At 37.6% G+C, this 7,820-nt stretch overlaps 1 long non-coding RNA gene across 1 annotated transcript; it reads right to left on the reverse strand.

Annotated features, from left to right (window-relative positions):
* Positions 1-1,077: 1,077 nt before the first annotated feature.
* Positions 1,078-7,217, reverse strand: LOC140935066 (uncharacterized). Its single transcript, XR_012165164.1, has 3 exons — positions 6,897-7,217; positions 3,565-3,711; positions 1,078-1,481 (listed from the first exon to the last, which is right to left on the reverse strand). It is a non-coding gene; the product is annotated as an uncharacterized lncRNA (long non-coding RNA).
* Positions 7,218-7,820: the final 603 nt, after the last annotated feature.

Raw genomic sequence — 7,820 nt, forward strand, 5'->3', positions numbered from 1 at the left:
AATACGAGTCGATAATCGATATTCACCCGGTAATTGCCAAACTGAGTAGCAAGCGTGTTAACCCTTTTACTTAATGTTATTTTATTGTATTTTATTGTTCATTATTTTTTCCTAACAATTATTGTAGCGAAGCTGAGGCAGGGAGTGTGAGGTCCTGAAATGTTGTTGTTTTAAACATGCGCCAGTGTTCAGCTCTTTGTAACCTTCAGACTGATTAAGTGTCAGTAAAATTAATTTTAATTCCGTAACTCTTACACATTATGACGCTTTTCGTCAGTAACATTTCTGAATGTACACGCAGTCATATCCTCACCGTGGTACAAGGAAGGGGAGTGGTGGGGGGGGAGGTCTGTGACGTCACCAAACATGGTCGCCATCTTATATTTTATCAAGAATCAGAAATAAGGTAAGAACAGTGAGAAATAATATTTTTTGCGCTTAACATGTAAAATAACACATTTAATAATTGCTTTGCATCATTTCATCCACAAGTTTTACTTTTATTGTTGAAAAAAGTTGAAAAAACATGCATTTTCACTCACAAAAGGCTTCACCAGCTGCCACTTATGACGTCATATTTCGTAACTATAGTAACTGACTATCACTAAACTTGTCTCAAAATGTGCGCGAAGGATAAACGAACAGCTACAGAAAACTCCAGGTGCCGACGTTTTATCGTCTAGGCAGAAAATCAGTTCGTGATTCGTGTTCGTGAGCTCTGGTAGACCATAATTATTTTTAATAGAGTTCACCCAATACAAACTGCAGCACCGTTGATTTCATCTTCAGTGATCTTTTTCGCCTTTTTATGGTTAGTATCCGCTACTCACTATGCGTAGGCGAGGGAAAATTGCTGAATGAGACATTCGCGTACGTGCGTCTTAGAAGTTAACCCAGTGTATGAGATATTTTACCTGTCTTATGAGGCAGTGCGAGAAAAATTGCAGTCGAAATCTGTAGGCTATGAATTATAACTTATGGCTTCGGCAAAGCCAGTAATCACCCAGGGAATGCCAGGGAAATTAGGGAAATTAAAATAATGCAAAAAAAAAATGAAATAATAAAATAAGACACTCGTTGTAAATTTTAAGACATTTATTGAAAAAAGGACGTCTCTGCAGATGATCTGTCATGAACTACGTGGCACACTAGAACAGTTTATTGTTGATTCAATAAAGGTTGGTTTGGGCTTTGGGAATTGCGCATTGGGAAGCTATTGTTCGGTGGTCACTCGAGTAAATCATTCCATTGTTTCATATGCCCAAATGCCCAATTACCAATGACCAATTACCAAAGCAACATTTTTTGATTTAGCTGTATATCAGGGAAAGGCTGATGCTTATTGAGGTAGAGAAACGCATTTCCGCTGAATTGTACTCGACCGAAAGTTATTAACAGGTTATGTATATCCTAGTTTCTATCTATAGATTTTGCAAATTTTTTACTAATTAAACCGTTTTCATTCGCAGTAAGTTCTTTCCCTAAAAGAAAACAAAGGAAAAGAAAAAAGAATAAAATAAGATCATAATTAAATATTGCCAAAGTAGTGACTTACGGCAAATCTTGTGGATGGTAAATTTGAATAAACAATTAAAAATACATTACAGATGAAAAAGTATATATAGAACTTTAAAGGGATGTTAAGGTTAATGTTTTGCCCGACGAACGCGAGTCCTCTTTCAAAACAGCGGTCATAAGTCGCTGCTTAGCCACTTTGGTCAAGTGAAAGGAGACAAAGCAATTCACAGGCGCGGCCTCCTAACCTTATGGTCGCACGTGAGTGCCGTTTGCCTGCGGTAAATACGGACACAATTATGGAAGACCAATTATTTATATTTCTTGAACAATATATTTATTCCTCGTCAGTTTAATTCAATACTAGCGATTCTGCTTAAAACTTAACGGCTAAGCAACTCTTGGTCTATAGTATGTACAAACAGCCTCAAATATTAAAATCTAACTAAGCATGAGATCGTAAAATACTAAGATTGTGACAATTCAAAACGAAAAATACATAAAAAATAAAAGCCAATACGGAAATTGTGACACGATAGTGGGTTTCTGACGAACCACAAGGTAAAAATCGTTTTAGGGGCGAGAATGATATTTCCTTTGAGAACACAAAAAAAGGGCAAAAATTTAAATCTTTTAGTTAATACCTAAAATCAACTTGAAATTTACGAAAAGCGCTTCTAGTTCTAAAAGTTACTGTGTACCCAGAATTCTCTGTCCAACTCAAATGACCGTTAAAGCTACTGTCCGTGCCGCTTAGCGTTTTATATTTCGTTATCTGTCACCTTAAGAAAAGTTTCCCGGAGAGTATCATGTAAAGCTCTGAGATGGGACAAAGTTAATACGATTCGCAGAGTCTGCATCGACCAATATCGTATTGTAGTCTCGTTTCATTTGGCTAAATGGATCAATCACTCTGATCCAGGCTAAGACCGAAAGGTACGATATTGTTCGCTTTTCTAAGGTGACCACTAAGTCTTTGGCCTCGGAAGCAGGCTTCTAGAAGTCAAATCTATTAGGCGAGAGCAAAATTGCAGGAGAACTTTGACCCGGGCCAAGACTATGCTGGTCTGCCGACCTTGTGACTGTACATCCGGGAATGGAAAAGACGACCGTAAGAGAAAAGTCTAGAGGTGTTTTTCTGCCTATAGGTTTATTTTTTCCGTGTTACATGATGATATTTCGCTTGTGTTAAACGTGAGAAGATCATACGTCGTTGTGGATAGTCTTATCGGTGCTGCGAAAGTGTGTGATTGGGTGATTAACCGATGGTGTTGACCTCAGGTATGTGGTCGCGTGGCTGAGCTGTTGCACCAAAAGCTACCAAAATATTCTGTGCCAGCCATAAAAGCGTTCCGTCGGTGTTTAGCTTAGCTGATTGTGCCTTGGAAAACCAATGCTCGACTAACGAAAATCGGATTTAGGTCTACTTTCAGTAGGCTCTTGGCTTTGAACCATAGGCCGGTTTTTGTAGATAAGAAGGTGATAATTTTTGTACTATCTTTCAACCAATTTGTTGGCTATTCTATCCGGAATCCTGTCATTCGTCGTACCAAGAAAAAAGTAGTGTTTTAATAACTATTTTAGTTGTTATGTAAGCCCTAACCAGGTACGTTTGGGCTGCATTTCACTCAACTTAAGAATTTCTAGACTGAAATGACACCAGTTTGAAACATCACGGAGTCTGCAGATTACTGAATAAATGTTCTAAATTAAAATTTGCATCATTTTAAATTTGGACTCATTGAAATACTTCTAGGGACCACTAACTTCCCGGCGTCAGATAAAGGCTTTTAATCGACCTTTGAAGGACTTTTTATTGTGTTAAATTGCCAAGTAGTAAAATGAATTTTCTTTTTTTTTTTTTTTTTGCTTAAACCCGGTTTTTAAAAATCCAGGTATATGTGTGTATGTATCAGTATAACTGCTGTTGTCAAACTTGATTATGTTTTTCTTTTGTTTCTTTGTTTATTTGTTGTTGTTGTTATTTTTTTTTTTGTTTTTTTCTTTCAAGAAATATCCTTGCAGAGTTTAAATGAAATAAGAACATACCGCCTTTTGGGTCCCAGTTGGTTTTCAGACTCTTGAGTTTCTCCTTCCTTTCAGGGTCGTCTTCCTTGTTTTGACAGGTAGAATGTCCAGATCTTGCAGCACAGGCTCTTCCAGATTTTGAACGTCATTTGCAAACTTAGCCTGGATCTGTTGAGATAAAGGGCGCTTTTCATTCAACAAAAATGCTGGTCTAAAATTTCGCGTGCCCTACGGAACGGTAAATTCCGGTTGTACAGACCAAACTCAAGCCACCGCGCGTTTGGTTATGAAAGCAGGATTCAGAAGATCAGTACTGGGGACAACAATTTTGCGAAAAGGGAAAGGAAAGTTTGGACTAACCGACCGAACCTACGGAAATGATCGGGCCAGCCAACTACCCAGTGCCGAGAAGTACGTAAATAGGTTCTTACGTTATTCGTTACTATGGCAACTTCGATGTCATTGTCACATTAATAGGGACCTTAAGCATCGACGACGTAATGGGACGACGACGCCGAACAGATGTGAAATTTTCCCGCGAGAACCTCCTGGGCATGCTTAAGCTTGTCAAAACGTCATCCAGCCTTCGCCGAAGAAATTTAGGGAGGTTTGTCGATGTCGCTAAAACGTAAGTATAAAACTATACTTTTTGCGTGAAAATCACTCTTCCCCCCTGTGGTGATTCAGTACAAAGTAGAAATATATTCTTTGTGGATCAGCAGAATCCAATTGTTAAGGACTTTGTCGATTTTTTCGCGTGCTAACTAAAATTTTTTCATTATTATTATTATTTTTTTTTTTTCCAGGTTCAGTTTGTCTGAAAACCCGAGTGATGGCGGAACAAGTCGGAAAGACAAGTAAGCTTTCCTCTGCTATCTTCCGAGCCTGTCAGATTAGATGATGTTCGTTCCCTGACGGTCTATGTTTACTCGTGCATTTTAGGTTGCATTATTGAATAAATGTTCATTTTTTCATACTAAAATTAATTTCCCATGTTGCTTTTTAGCCACTAGTAAAAGCAACTACTTCCAGTGGACTCCGGAAGATGATGTGGTTATGAGAAGCCTTGAGAGAGGACAAATATGGGAGAAAATTGCAGCAGCACTGAATTCTCTTCAGCAGCCGAAATTTAGAGTAATTGCAAGTCAAGAGCTTCAAAACAAAAACAAAAAATGCGCGACGGAGAGAAAGCCTCCAGAATCGAATAATACAGGTCGTAAAGAACAATAAATTCGCCATCGTCGATTAAACCATCGTGATAGCTTTAAAGATGCAAATTACGGAGGTCTTTGAAGGCCATGACAAGACTGTAACAAGACAAAGTTCTTCGCAAAGAAAATGTCGTCTTCTGTCTGGGAAGCTGCACTGCTTAAACTTCGTACGTTTCCCCGCCGAAACGAAACCCTTGGCCGAGTCTGCCTCGGCTGCAAAGCGTCGTCGTCGTCCGTTTCGTTGTCGATATTTAAGGTCCCTGATAATAAATTTCGATATTAAATCAATACAGCTGTGGGTCGTTTTCTGTAAATCTTTGTTTACATATGGCGACGGGGTTAATGATCAAATTTTAGAGGTATTAACCCTGGAAAACTCCACTGAGCCACCTTAAGTGTCCGTGGGAATAGATAAAATCATTGCACAGTATGATAATGTTAACTGATATAACGAATCCGGACACTTTAGGAAGGGCATATATAATTATACCCAAATTAGTGAGGAGAGGGTCTTGAGCCGCTCTACAGGAGAGCGGTTTCAAAAAGAGCAGGCTCGGTGAGCGGATTCACCGGTTTAGTGAAAACGGAAGTTCGATTCATGGAAACAAAAACGCGGTTTCAAAAAATATCGACCCTTTTGGTGCGCAAAAGATTAATAATATAACTACATTGCAGAGAGACAAACAACAGCAACAACCACAAAGATAACAAAATGCGTCGACAGTCAGTAGTCGACAGTTCAACATCCACCTTTTTATTATTTATTGACTTATCTATTTATTTATTTCTTTATTTGTTTGTTTATCCATTTTCCATTTATAGCTTCGTGTCCTCGCCTACTTATGGGGTTAAAAGAAAAAAGCGTAAGGTATATTCTTTTTTCTTTGAAGTTCAAAATTAATCCACCTGGCCAATTCGACTAGGCGTTCAAAACTGAGGATGCTTTCCATTTAACTGAATTTGCAGGAAATCGATCGAAACATGCATCTGATGTTTTTTTTTTTTTTTTTTTCGGAAAGGGTAACAATTCAGTTGAGAAAAAATGATAGGCCCCTTTTACCAGTCTGCGTAGTCGGGTCAAAAATAACCGTGAATAATTATTAAAGAAAAAAAGAGGAGAGAATTGCAAAAGAAGTGAAAAAAAAAAATGTAGACAGCCCACTGAAAAGTTACCATAGTTTCCGTCCATCTACGGTAAAGATGTCTTTCTGGTCGGTCCGGTTGTCTCCCAAGATATTGCCTTTGAAATTTCTCACAACGATATTTCAACCAAAAGCAAAAATCAACATTTTTTTCCCTCCGAAGAGAAAAACAAAGCATCAGCTTTGGAGACTCTTTGACAAGCTTTTACTAGAGGTTGATAAACTGGCAATTCGGCATTAAAATCATCTATTAAGTAAATAAAGAACCGCTAAAAACAAGCTGACTTCAGTAAATAAACGGAAACTTGATGCAAAATCAACTCCAAAAATGTTTTTAATTAACTCATGAGTTAAAAGCTAAAATTAGTACTATCTGCCATTTTCCGTAAGCCAGGTTTTCATTTTTACTTTATTGTAGCGTTAAATTAAGACAAGTTAAAAGATTCGTTAACGCTTGCAAAACACATTTCAGGTTTTAATTCAAATCAACATTCGACAAGCAATTAGCTAATCTGCCAAGGTGCTTTGAAACTTTGGGTAAACAGAACGCGAAGGAAATAAGCAGGAAAAGTAAACACCCTAAATTCCAACGGTTTAGTTTCCTACAGCTTTATAGATTCACAAACGAGAAATTATTTCCTTAGTAATTTCATTTATGGAGCTGAAATTTAAACACCAAAAACCCTTTTCTTTTTTTTTTCAATTAAACGAGTCACACGACCAATCTTTGTGAGCAGATGTTGAAAGTTCCTCGTAGAAGGAACCTTAGCTAGCTTATTTGCGTTATCTGAACCTTTGCTAAAAGAAAAAAAAACTTTTAAACTAAATGGATACTAGACGACAAGTAGTTACCATTTGATAAGACCAGATAAAGCCTGTCGAGCAGGTAAAACAATTAGTTCAGATCAGGATTGTGAGAAATATCTGGATTTTTTTCCTGTTTTTCACATGGTTATTCGAGATCTGAAATTTGTACCGTAAACCCCTGTATAAACCTTACCCTTTTCATTCCTCGCTTGCCACTTCTTGAGACACACTTTCCGTGATGGCAAAAATATTTTGGCCAGCCAGGAGAAGCTGCGCGTCGCTCTTGTGATACATCTTCAACGTTCCCAGTTCCAACACTTTTCAAGTCATTCCGTTGATAATATCTTGGTTTCGTAACAACGGCGGAAAAAATTATTGTAGCGAGAAAAAAAATTGAAAAGCAAAGACTGTTTGCTTGAGCAAAGTTGTTCATCTTTTGATCAGAGAGATCGCTGGTCCGAAAGCTGGGATTCTGAGTGATGAAGCGGTTGATAGAACTTTTTGAATAGGTATGCTTTTTATTTACTTAAAGCTACGCATAAATTAGATTTGATTTGCTAAGTCCGCCAACTCTTTCAGAATGCTTGTTATTAATTGACATTGACATATGCGTTAAAATAACCTAAAATAAAAGGGTTTACGCAGACGTTCGCAGACAGCTCTGTTGATTAGCGTTGGTGTAGAGTTAAAGCAATTCATCGATAACAACAAAATATTAAAAATAGCTCCGTCGCTAGGAACGCGGTTGACTTCTCCGGTGTTCGGTTAAAAATTACAATAAATGTTTCATTTTTGACTGACAGTGAAAAAAGCTTTAAATTTTTATCAAAACTTAATGAGCGCCACGCCGTCCCACTTGACAAACAGGTACTCCGTGCTGTGCGATTTATTTAATATGGGCACTTAAAGGTTATTAGGTACGCAATAAATTCAGTTCGCTTTGACGCCAACAGGGCGACGGTTTGAAATTGGATTGATTTTTTGTTCTCAAAGACTTATGCCTACATCATTTCTCTTGATTCAAAATCCATCGCTCTCATTCAAAAGATGCATTTCTAAAAAAAAGACTTAAATTTTGTCATTCTTTCCTTTTACTGAGTTTTTTTTTTTTTTTTTT

The sequence above is a fragment of the Porites lutea genome, chromosome 1 (genome assembly GCF_958299795.1).
Source record: "Porites lutea chromosome 1, jaPorLute2.1, whole genome shotgun sequence".
Taxonomy (NCBI): domain Eukaryota; kingdom Metazoa; phylum Cnidaria; class Anthozoa; order Scleractinia; family Poritidae; genus Porites; species Porites lutea.